This window comes from Equus quagga, chromosome 9, assembly GCF_021613505.1.
Source record: "Equus quagga isolate Etosha38 chromosome 9, UCLA_HA_Equagga_1.0, whole genome shotgun sequence".
Classification (NCBI taxonomy): Eukaryota; Metazoa; Chordata; class Mammalia; order Perissodactyla; family Equidae; genus Equus; species Equus quagga.
Genome location: NC_060275.1, coordinates 113,088,776 through 113,100,383, shown reverse-complemented (window position 1 = coordinate 113,100,383; position 11,608 = coordinate 113,088,776).

Genomic DNA, 11,608 nt, shown 5'->3' with positions numbered 1-11,608 from the left:
ATGTATATATACACACCATGGACCATGTATATCTATACATACAGACCGTGTATATATACATACCATGGACCATGTATATCTATACATACAGACCATGTATATATATATATATATATATATATAAATATATATATACACATATATATATATATACCATGGCGGAAATGAAAGTTATAAACTTAAAAAAAATGATTCTGCATTGATTAAAATGAAAAGAAATTCCAATGTTGATTTTCTGGTTTAGATATTGTGCTGCACTTGTGTGAGATGTTACCATTAGGGGAAACTGGGTGCACGGGACCTCCCTCTACCACTTCTTGCAAATTCCTGTGAATTAATAATTATTCCAAAATAATGAGTTTAAAAAACAAAAAGGAAAGAAAAGGTACTCTACCTACAAGGAAATGAAGTGAAGTCTTGGAAAGAAAGAAGCCTATGAACTAAAGAAGAACCATGTGGATCATCATCAGTAGCAATAGTAACAGTAGTAGTGGTAGTAATTGTAGTTGTAGTAGTAGTCATAGTAGTGATATTAGTAGTCGCCATAGGAGTAGTAGTGGTTGTAGCAATAAGTGCAGAAGTAATAGTAGTAATTGTTGTGGTGGTGGTAGTAATTATAGAAGTAGTAGTCACTATAGTGGTAGTAGTAGGCAGTTGTAGTAGTAGGCAGTTATAGTAGTAGTCAGTATTAGTAGTAGTAGGTAGAAAACGTTTACATTCTACCACCATTGGATAGTAGTAGTAGTCACGGTACTGGTACTAGTGGTCATCATAGTAATAGTAGTAATAGTAGTAATAGTAGTAGCAGTAGTAATTGTAGCAGTAATGGTAGTAATTGTAGTAGTAATTGTAGAGGTAGTAGTAGTAACTGTAGAGGTAATGGTGGTAGTCACTGTAGTAATAGTAGTCATCGTAGAGGTAGTAGAAGGCAGTGGTAGTAGTAGACACTGTAGTGATAGTAGTAGGCAGTAGTCTTAGTAGTAGTAGACAGGAATTATTTGCATTCCACCACCACTGGGGCATGGTGAAGAAGGAGCCATGTTAGTGTGTAGGGAAGTATCTCTCTAAATTTAAATCTATGTTGGGTCTGTCTCTTGTTATATTTACTGAGAGGAACCAAAAACTTTCCCCAAATAACTAAATCCCAAACTACGTATTTCTTACTTAGTTTCCCAGGAATGCAATCTTCAATTTGAAAGCATGTGAAGAGCTCAAAGCATGCAAAATGGTGCATTTTTCATTAACCCTATTGAATACGTTTATTATAGAATATGGAATTTTTAAATTTAATTTACAAATCAATTCTTCAGCCTTGTATTAATTGCCCCAGACTATATAAGTCATATGGGTTCTTCTAGTATTCGGAAAGCACTAGACCCTCTGGGACTTAGCTTTCTGCTCACAGGCCAGCTTGAAAATAAATAATTACTCTGGCAGATTCAACACCAAACACATGTCAAAGTCTGTTTCTCTGTGAAGAATTTCCCACTGTCAGTCCAATTGAGAGATGGGGTGTTGGCCTGGAGACGGAATGTTGCAAAGATTCTGGAGATGCTCAGGATGGAAGGCACCCACTATGTGCCAAATGCCGCTCTAGACACGGAGAACTCAACAGTGAACCAGACAGCCACAGTCCTTCCCATTCTCAAGAAAGAATGACAATAAGCACAAAACTCAGCAAACAAGACAATTTCAGATAGGGTTAACAAACTATGAAAAAAATGAAAACCAGGGCATGTGAGAGAGAACGATGGTTTGCAGGGACCTTGGGTCAGGGGAGGTCCCCCTACAGGGTGACATTTGAGCTGAGAACCACACAATAAGCAAGGGCAAGCCAAGATGAAGAATCCCCCAAAAGTAAAAAAGTAGAGGCCCTGGTGAAAATCCATTCTGTCTTTGTGACAAACAGAAGGGATGAAAGGACAATAGCAGATGAAATCGGAGAGGAAGGTGATGACCAGCTTATTAGATCTGGATTCTTGAATCTGTCTGGGGACGTGGGGAGGGGGCTGCGGTGGGAATTGTTCTAGATTTCTGTTTTGTGGCAGCAGGTGGAGGGGGTACCACCAACTGGGGAAGGAGGCCCTGGGTCCAGCGCAGTTGTGGTGGTGGTGCTAGTAATTGTAGCAGTAGTAGTCATTGTAGTGGTAGTAGTAGGCAGTTGTAGTAGTAGTCAGTATTAGTAGTAGTAGGTAGAAAACATTTACATTCTACCACCATTGGGTAGTAGTAGTAGTCACGGTATTGGTACTAGTGGTTATCATAGTAATAGTAGTAGTAGTAACAGTAGTAATTGTAGCAGTAATAGTAGTATGAGGTGTTTCTGAGACACCCTCCTGGTCTTGGGTCTCCGACTTGTGGGCCAGCACAGCCCAGGGTTCCAATTGCCCAGACCCCACCCAGCAGCCGCTCCCCTCTAGGGCCGGGCCCCCCCACCAGGGGCACTGGTGGGAGGCAGGCACAGGCTCCTCACCCCTCACGACCCACAGACCTCTCTGCAGCCTCCACTATCCTTCTCCCCTGAGCCCGGGCAGGTCACTATGCCCTGTGTGTGTCTTCAATCCTTCTGTTGGTGTCTGTACTCATTCCTATGGCTGCCGTAACAAATTGTCACAAACCTGGTGGCTTAAAACAACACACATTTATTGTCTTGTAGTTTTGGCGGTCGAAAGTTCAAAATATGCCACACCAGGCTAAAATCAAGGCAACCACAGGACTGGTCACTCCTTCTGGAGGCTCCACGGGAGAATCTGTTCCCTTGCATTTTCCATCTCCTAGAGGCTACCTGCATTCCTCTTGAAAGAGGAATGTTGTTGGCTCCCACTCAGTGAAAGACAGGAGCTGGGCACTAAAGCAGCAACACTGTCTACCCTGCCTCCCTAGGGATTGGGCAGAGTCCTCACAGAGAAACCACATCTGGGGAAAGGATGAGAGTCATCACCGAAGAAAAAGAGTAGCCCAAGCGCCTTCCTGGACTGCCTCGGCCTGGCAGATCCCAGATGCGGTGGTGGGCACACTCTCCTGGGAATTCTCAGACAAATGGTCACTGCTGCCTCTATCTGGGGAGTCATATGTCTCTTCAACGTCAGCTGTGGTGCCGCTTCTTCCACTTTTCAAGCTCTGTACACCCACCGTCTTCCACAGGTGAGCTCCACTGGGGAAAAGGTGGATGGCATCAGGTTAAGTTCAGGACCACTGGCCCACACGTGCCTCCAACACCACATGGCAGGCTGACTCGCCCTGCTGCACCCCTCACTCCCCATGACCACCACTGCTGGTCTTCTATTTTCTTCTCAGTCATTCTGCCCACAACACCCCCACTTTCCACCTCCCTCCAGCAAAAGTCTAAAGAAGGAATTCACCTCCTACTCAGGTTATGATGAGTAGCATTTTCAATCCTAATGCATTTCAATCCTAAGGAAAAATAGCTTTAGAGAATCCCCAGGGAGAGTGAGTGGGTGAGAGGAAAGCATATTCTTGCAACTTAGGTTATCTATTTTTTTGAAAAGAAGGTTGTCAGTGAGAAAATGGGTCTCCTTTCGAGCCAGTAAGATGTTAACAGCTGTGAATACGGTTGAAGGGAGACAGATTCCTAATCCTGCTCTCCTCACATCTGTAAAATGCTTTTGAGTTTAGAGAACATATTCTAAGACTGAGCACCACCACCACCCATAGGGATGGCACCAAGCCTTAACCCAAAGAGATCCCATTTGCAACAGCTGAGTTGGAGAACTCTGGGTACCTGAAGCCTGGTAGGATGGCAGTGCTCTGACACAGGAAAACTGTCACATATGTGTCACTGAGCCTTCCCTGCAAGGTGTGCAGGAATCACTTAGAAGGATAGAAAGCTGGGACTGTATGAGGTTTGCACGATGCGCTGTATGAACTATTCTTGACTGCTCTCTGTAGATGGCAAATTGAGTTTCAGACTTGCTTTCACTATAAACTAGTAGGGAGGTTTAGGGGCACAGCTAACTTTCAACCATCTCTAATTGATGACCATATACCATTACATAGTAGAGAACATTTCAGAGCTTTGAATGATGAAGCAAGCTCAGGGCAATTCTCCACAGGGAAATTTAGTCAGAGACCACTGTGTGTCAAGCCAGGGGTACTGAGATGAATGGAAGGACCATCCTTCTCTTCCAAAGTAGGTCCCCTCTCCTGTAGTTCAATGGTTGCATGGCATTGTTGAGCTGGACAGGACCAGCAGTATGACCTAGACAAGCTACAATGCCACCATTTCCAAGAGGAGCCAGTAGAAGGACTCCTCTGGCTGCCACACCCCATTGAGGGTCCCAGTAAGGGACAGGAATGCACTGCCCATGATGACCCTGTAGTCAATCCCTGCTCTCCAGGCCCTGGGCTATCCTACCTGGACGAAAGCCCTGAGGACAGACCATTGTTACAGGCAGTGCACATCCTCCAGCTCCCTGCAGGCCCGGGGTCACCTGCATCACTGTTACAGACCTCCAAGGTTTGCAAGGTGGGAATACGCAGAGGCCTACAGGAAAAAATGCCACAAGCTCTCAAGAAGGGACTACATGGGGGCTTAAATGGAGAGGGGACACACGAGCATACATGGAAATAATGAATAGTGCACAGGAGATTACAAGAGGAGAATGTACAGAAGCTTACATGGAGAGAGTGAACATAGGCTAGCAAGAAGACAGTATGTGTAGGCACATGGGGAAAATTGCATTTCTTTCACTTAGAGTGCACACAGACTTATGTGGAGAGATATACATAGAGTATATATATTATATATATATATATTCATAGAGAGAGATGCACAGGGCTCTCATGGAGAGATGCACACAGACTCAGCAAGAGAGATGCACACAGACTCACGTGGAGAGATGCACACAGATTCACATGGAGAGATGCACACAGACTCACATGGAGGGATGCGCACAGACTCACATGGAGGGATGCGCACAGACTCACATGGAGAGATGCGCACAGACTCACATGGAGAGATGCGCACAGACTCATATGGAGAGAAGCACACAGACTCACATGGAGAGATGCGCACAGACTCACATGGAGAGATGCGCACAGACTCACCAAGAGAGATGCACACAACTCTTAGGAACCTAAAGCCTCTGTCCCCCATTTTCCCATTTATGGAGAAGAAGAATGACTTGAGAAGGCTCAAGACTTGTCCCAGCCCAGCCTCCCAGCTCAGGTCACATCTGGGACTAGGGACTTGGATCCATATGACAGGATGTGATTTTTTTTTTTTTTTTTGCCTTCTTTAATTTTAAAGGAAACTAAGACAAGGTGTCTCTCGAGACATTTCCTACTTTGCGTACAAGCAGTATGAGGTGCACTAAAGTCAAATTTGAAAATCTGGGGGCATTTCTCTTAAGGTTGCCTGTGAGCTGATGAAGGAGTGGCAGTTCTATTTACTACAGGTTTTGATTTTAGAAGAATAATGAGCTCGGAAGCCAAGCGTGTGCCTACACCAGGACGGGGGCCACCCTGCCTCAGTACCACATGCTTCCCCCGTGGGGCTCTGGTCCTGCTCACAGCTCTCCCTGTTAGGGAGCTGACCTGGTCCCCGTGCACGGAAGGCTCCCCTCACTTTCAGCCCTACTCCTCCTTTAGTTTTCTTCTTCATGTTTTGCTAAAGGTTATTTTATTGTTCATGCTTTATTTTTTTTACTGTCTCTCTCCTCTCTAGAATGTTAGCTGAGTGAGGGTAGAACCTGACTCTGGCCTGTTTGCAGCTCTGTTCTGACTGCCTGGAACAGTCTTGTGCATAGTAGATGGTCAATCAACGTAGCTCAAATAAAATAACAGTAAACAAACTATAGGCCTAAATGCACACGTTGTTCCGTTTTGTTTCCAAAAGTGCGTGTGATGTTACATTAAAAAATAAATTCTCTGGTGGGTTCCCAGAAAACAGTGATTTTTCTCCCTAGAGTTATAACTCACTATTAAATCGAAACGGTAATCGCAGAATGAATGAATGGACGGATGACTACAGAGTGCCCAAGGAAGAGGAGTCATGCACTAATGTCTCCTCATGGTCCCACCACAGGTGAGGCACTGCTCTGAGAGTTGGACTTTCCGAAGTCCATCAGCCCTATCGTGAGGACAGGGGAGCCACACTGCATAAATGCCTCATCCCTGAGGACAAGGGCTCCGGAGGACAATCGCCCGGTGAAAGGTGGGATTGTAATTTTTCATACGGTTCCCAAGACTCCTTCCTAGAGCATATTTGTAAATGCTTCAAAGGTCATGGAAAATGATACTACACTGTAGTCTTTCATTTTCCTGACAACCTGTCATAAAAACAAATGCAATCCGTTACGATGGTCTTTGCGATCACTCCATGCTTGGCTGGTTGTGTCAACACCAGAGCAATCTGGGATATATCAGTAACGTAGGTAATTCCAAGGAGCCTGTTTTTCTTTTAAGCTATAGTAACGTTCCATAGCGGGTCTTCAGTAAAGGTTCACTGGGCTGCAAGCTTCCTCCCAGTGGTGCCCACACAGGCGATAAACCCCTGAGTGAGAAGTCACCGCCAGCTCACCCTCAGAGGACACCCCTGACAGTTGCTTCGTTCAGGTCAGCCTGAGTGAAAGGTATGAAATTGGTTATCCAGGCAGGCCGCATTACCCACAACGTAAAATATGTGTTTGACACAGGCCATTTTGTCAAATTGGCCACTATGGCCACCTGGAGACCGCTGCCTTTGAACAGCCAGTAAGCAGTATGTTCATTTCTAGGAGTTTTAAATCATGTTGAAGGATAATAAGCAAATACCCAACATTTATAAAAGCAGAATCCCAATTATTTCTTTGTTAGACCGAGATGCTGAGATAGGAAGTTCCAAATCTAAGTGACTTCATACAGTGGTCAGCCTTTGATCCCAAGCTTGCTGTGTCCTTTGGCACCTCCCCCCTCCCCCCCAACACACACACACACACACACACACACACACAGTCTACTCCCTAAAAAACTTCTACCAACAGCCTCTTTAACAGTGCAGCATGAAGGAGAGGGCTAGAAAATGTTATCTTGTTATTCTGTCCTAGCCTAAGTGACAGGAAAAAATATTTCCCTGCTCTCAAATCCTTGAGATGCTAAAACTGAATTTGCAATTAGTTTGGTGCTGAATACAAGTGCCTGATGCAATGGCATCATAGCAAGGCTGATGATGCAATGGTGCAAAATCATAAATAGTGCACTCATTTAAGACGATTTGAATGCAGAACAAAAGGTACCTTGGAAATAACCGTCCAGCTAACCAAACTACATTCCTGAGTGGCTAAGCCTGAATTTAATGAAATGATGTGAAACGTGTGCTTGAAGTATCTAAAGGATTTGGAATGTACTCTCTTGTTCTCTTTGGAATAGTTTGGGTTTGCATCACTAATTAACAAGTTCCCGGTGAAGTTGTGTGTGCACGTGTGTGTGTGTACAACAGTAGCAAATACATACACCAAAACACACAATGCCAGAAACTGCATTTCTCTAGAAAGGAATACTATTAAATTTTAGCACCCAGCATGCAGGATTTGCATGTAAGCACCTGAATTAGGAAGGCGGCTGCCTTAGGGATTAAGATAGTCATGATTCTGTAATGATCACTTCCTCTCCACCACTGCCAACCTCTGCGTGCAGAGTTATCTAATGGAAGTCCACAGAGAATAATCTGGAAGCTGAGAGGCCACAGGGACATTCAGCACTGAAAGCATTGCTCAACAGAAGCATTGAGACATAAAAACAAGCTCAGTAAATGCAAAAAGAAAAATCAAATTACCTTTAAAAGGGTTATGAAGCCAGCAAGGAATGCTAAGAAATTCCTACAAGCCCATTTCTGGCTGTCTTTGCTCGTAGAATCTTAATCCCAAATGGTGTTGATGGGCTTTCTCTCTAAATCCTTCAAAACACACGGACTCCTGACACATAGACGTGAGGGTTCAATGAAGAATCAATATACAGTTCTCACATGAGCTGGAAGAAAACCTCAGGGAAGACAGTAGTTAAGAAACTAAGAGAAATGACAGCTTAAATCTGAATTTGGAGAGCACCTTGTAAATTGTTTGCACAGATGTGACATTATTTACATGATAATTTCATGCTTCTCAGCACACAGAGGAAAATAAAACTTGTTAGATGACATAATGGGACCATTAATTCTATTAATGGATCAAGGGATGTTTCTAGAACTTTTTTATGTTGCTTCATCATCTTGATATAATTGAAAATATTGTTACATCTGCATTTCATCACTTAACTGGGAAAGGCAAGTCAGAAAGAAAATGAGTTTGCAAGCTTGCCTAGAAAAATAACGTTCACTGCTGTCAAAAATGTTTGAGGCACTTAGGTTCATTTATTTGGACTGTCCCCTTAGCCAAAGTATTCGAAAATGTTTTAGGACTAAAAGGTTTTCCACTCACTGAAAGAAGAGAATGAAGAGTTTGTCTATAATGCTTATTTCAGAAAGCAACAAAGAAAAAACTATGTATCAGCCACAAAACCACTAAGCTTCTTTAACTTGAAGTTGCTACTGTTTCCTCAAACTCAGCTGAATCAGCTCCATTTCAGTGGCAATGTTCTGGAAGCAAAAAATGATAGATTACCCTTGCGGCGAGCTCCATCTGAAAGCGCAGGAGGAATTCTCTTCCCTGTGCACTCACATTTCATCACTTACTTGCAATTTCTGTGGAGTGCTCTCCAAACTGGGAAAGATGAGGAGGCCATGGGATAGATTCAGATTCAAGAGACTGGAGACTCACCTTTCACCCTGAAAAATATTCCATGTTGTCAATCTGTAAATAGAATTATAGCTCCAACAACAACAAGCTGTGGTGCCAAAGTGCCTGGGTGAACTAAAATTAAGTGCCTATAAAAAATGGCTCCCGCACATCAACATCTATCTCTTCCGGCCTTCTTTGGCTTTCCCATTTGTCTTTATTTTCATTTAGAGCCATGCAGTATGTTGTCTTTCACTCCAGGCACACTCCCTCACAGTCGTGGGTGAGTGTGTGTTGTCCTTGTCATCCATGGAGCTACACGGGGGAAAGAAATTACTTATTGATTTTCCTGTCTGTGGAATGGTGTCTCTGGAATGGTTTCTTGAATCAGGTCCGTAATGTATACAGCTCCAGCAGTGGGAACTCAGACCGTGTGCCTTGCTGGGGCTGTCCTGCTCACCTTCTTGGCAGCTGCCCCTCCCAGGATCACCAGCTCCCAGCTCTTTTGATAAGAAAAGTAAAAAGTATGCACTTCAGAAGTTGAAAGAATGAAGAAAAAATGGTATTTTCCCATCTGAGCGGTTGAAACAGAATGTTGTGAGATTTGACTTACACCTTTATTCTAAAAGAGATTTGGAATGGCTCATCTTGAAAGGAGAATGCAGTTTGGACATATAGAGAAAGCAGAAATGGACAAAGGGATAAAGATGGATCGGGATCAGGCACATGGAGTGGGCATGCCCTGCGTGCCGTAGTAGGATACAAACTTGGAGGTGGAATGGAACTGAACAATGAAGAGCCCTTCATGGCAGTCTGAGGCGTTCGTGCTTCATCCAGGAGTTGGCAAACTGTGCCCCATGTGTCAAATCTGGCCTACCACCTATTTTTATAAATAAACTTTGATTGTATCACAGTGTTCCGCCTGAAACCAAAGTAGCCCAGGTAGTGGCCTAGGTAGACCCGTGTCTGTGGTGATGAAAGCTGTCTATCCGGGGGAAACTGAGTCAGACAACAGCTCACACCCAACCAGCCCCAGGGGCCCCCCTGGGAATTCTGTGTCTTTGCTCGCCTCGGCCTCCATCCAGTGCTCCTGCCGTGATCCCACTGGCCCTGGCAGCAAAGCCTCATCTTTCTTGTCCTGACAAACCCTCTTCTTGCAGCTGAGACTTTCCTGGAATCCCATCTTCCCGCCCTCAGCTCAGGGCACACTGGAAGTTCAGGGTGGGAGGGAGTGGGGGGAAGGCGGTGATACTGACTTTTTTAAATGATTGTAATAAAAGCCAGTTTAAACCACCTTCGCAAAATCATACTTTAATTTTGTTCAAAATGATCTGCCCTATGGAAGAGATATAATAATCTTTGAAGAAAACAGTTTTTAAAAATAACCTTTCTGACTACCCTACGCCTCTGTATTAGGTTCTCCTGCAGCTTATTGAAGAAGTAAACAAGCATTCAATGCAAATCAGGTTATGCTTAGCTCTAGTTAAAGAAGAGAAATAGCTGAGGGGACACTAGAAGCTGGAATGAGTCATGAGCTCTTCTGAAAACAAAATACAATAAAGAGGTAAACTCAAAACTTCTTAGGAAATCCTCTAAGAACTTTACACGCATACAGGCAAAGGGCATTACAGGTTTCTTTTACTTTTTCTCCTGGGCTTTGTTACTTGGAAAACCCAAACCTTTTGATGGGGATGAGCAGATGTGTCCTCAGCAACAACTTGTACACCAGTGTCACCAGCCTCGGGCCATCAACGGTCTGAAATGTGGGTCTGCTAAGAGCTCTCATTGGGCATTTACTGAGATATTCATGGCAAATTACAGAAGAGCATTTTAATCACAATCTCTGTACAACACATTGGTAAGAAAGACAAGGCTCTAAATTGTATCTTCAACTTCCATTTATTTTACAAAGCCACTATAAAGTCACTATATACTATGCGCTGTTAAATTTCAATTTAAAAAATAAGATCAGCCTTTATAGTATGCTGACCTGCTGATCTCTTGTCCTGCTCATCACGGGATGATTCATATGGTGTGAGGGTCAGCAGGTGAATCCAGTGCCTCCTGGTGGTGATGTGTCTTAACTACAGGACCAGTTTTTTGTAAAATGGTTATACTTTGAAAGATGAAACACGAGGTGATGACAAAGACCATGACATTCAGCAATACCAACCTGACATCTGTGGTGGGAGAGCTGTGATCAAACACCCACAGCTGCCCTTCGAGAGAGCCTACCTCTGTGAGCTCTGTGCTGAACCAAGTAACAAAATGGCCACCTGGGAAATTTGGCTTTATTAACACACAAGTTCGGATGACTCAGACTAAGTTACAAAATGCCACTGGAAAAAGAAGTATGTGGTAGAATCAGGTTCTGCAGATTCAACATCCATGTCTTTTCCTCTTTCTAGAACGACAATAACAGACTCCTCAGACAGCTCAGCATCCAGAGTGGACCAGAAACCACACCCACCTGAGTTCTCTGCAGGTGGTTTAAGGAATCGACTGGTCGACCCTTCCCCAATCACACCTGGATTTTTCCTTCCTGACCATTTTGGTCATGCAAAACCTCCAGAATGCTTCATGCCAAAGTTCTCACCTGACTCTGTTTTGTGTACTTCATGATCCACTTCAAACCCCGTCTTCTTCATAATATCTTCCTTTCCATCTCAAAACTAAAGGGATTTCTCCTTCTATCTATTAAGTTGGCAAAAATGAAAAAGACAGCCCTGTCTACAGTAGTCACCTTCACTCCCTTGTGCTTTTATAATATTACACCATCTACTTCCTTCACCCCACCCATCACAAGTTGTGGTTACCTTGTTGAGCAATGTGTTTATTACCACGTATCTCTCTCAGTAGAATGGATGCCTCCTGAGGGCCTGCTCTGCTCTCTACTG